The sequence below is a fragment of the Brassica oleracea genome, chromosome C7 (assembly GCF_000695525.1).
Source record: "Brassica oleracea var. oleracea cultivar TO1000 chromosome C7, BOL, whole genome shotgun sequence".
In the NCBI taxonomy this organism is placed as follows: Eukaryota; Viridiplantae; Streptophyta; class Magnoliopsida; order Brassicales; family Brassicaceae; genus Brassica; species Brassica oleracea.
The window spans coordinates 24,169,661-24,171,346 of record NC_027754.1 but is presented as its reverse complement, the minus strand read 5'-3'; positions in this window follow the sequence as shown (position 1 = coordinate 24,171,346).

Genomic DNA, 1,686 nt, shown 5'->3' with positions numbered 1-1,686 from the left:
CTAATATATTATTGCCTAAGGGTATGCATCTAGAAGTGATGCCTTATATTCACCCATCTCTAAGAGCAAGAGCAGCCTATTGAGTTTTAAAGATATAAGAATGAATGGTTTCCATATTGAAACAATGGGCGAAGGAAACAAAGAGTTCCTTCAGATATATGTATAAAATCGCCCAAGCCCATAATAAGTCCTAAAGACTACACCTGCATTCTCTACTGACCTAGACTATGCATAGATCAGTATGATAGAGGCTAAAAGCCTGCAAAAATATACACTTTATGGCACGACCGGATTGGCCATCCTGGTCCAAACATGATGCAAAAATTGATATTCAAAAGGCACACATTAAAAGATAAGAAGAGTTATCCCAAAGAATCTCACGTGTGTAGCATGTACACAAGGGAAACTCATTAGGCCATCACCAGTAAAATGGCTGCGACCCCTTTTTCATAAATAAAGACTATATGTCTAGATAATACTGGTGAATACATGTCCCAAGCGTTTAAATGATTATGGTATGTCCATGGGGGTAAGTGTGGACAATTCTGTGATACATGTCCATACCAAGAACGGCTTGGCCGGAATCTTTTAAAACGCAAATAGCTGATTGATATACCATAACTTATGAGGTCAAAACTCCCATTCACATCTTGGGCCACACGAAATTTACATGCACCCCATGTTCGAGAATACGCTAGGCGTGAGTCGGGCCGCCGGTATACGCTTAGCGATTTACTAAAAAATCGGAGATTAAACGGAGATTACTCGGGGAGTAATTTTAAAGCATTTTACTAATATATGTTTGTTTTGGTAAACATAATCGAATTGTTCTTGTAGTATAGTGGTGGAGATCTTTGTCACTTGTGCATTTGACCCGGGTTCAATGCCTAGAACTTACGTTTTTTGTATTTTTTTCATTAAACAAAAATTACGATTTTGCCCCCGTCTCTTTAATCAGTTTTTGCAACCCTAACCGCCGCCGGCACACCATTTTTCACAATGTCTTTCGTTTTTTATGTTTTCTATAGCCAAAAAAACCAGACTAACTATCGATTTCAAAGATTCAGGTCAGTACTTAACATGTTTTCGGACTGAAACTACATAGATTTAAATTATTATGCGCCGATTTTTTTGGATTTCGCCATTAACTAGGAAAAACTCGCTCCACAGCCTAAGCACGCCGATCTGCTCCATTTCGCCACGGTGAGCACACGAGCAGCGAAAACCCGGCCGATTACGCGGGTAATCCGGCGCGTTTTCGAACACGGCATGCACTTAAGTTAATACGCATCAGGCCATTTAGTGAGCATATATATCCCCTATCACAATTATTAACGGGTCAAGAGCCAGACATACCCCATCATAAGACATTTCGATGTGATGTCTATGTACTAGTTGCTCCACCACAGAGAACTAAGATGAGACCTCAAAACGAGGATGGAGATATATGTTGGATATGATTCTCCCACAATAATAAAGTACTTTGAGCCAACTATGGGTGATTATATTTGAGGCCAGGTACACGGATTATTTTAAGACCAGGAGGAAAAAAAAAAGCTGGTAAAAGAATGGTAAAAGAAATAGAATGAAATCAACCATCAATGTCTTGGCAAGATCCTCGGACTAAAGAATGTGAAATAAACGTCCAAAGATTATACATTTACAAAGCTAGCTAATCAAATGCCA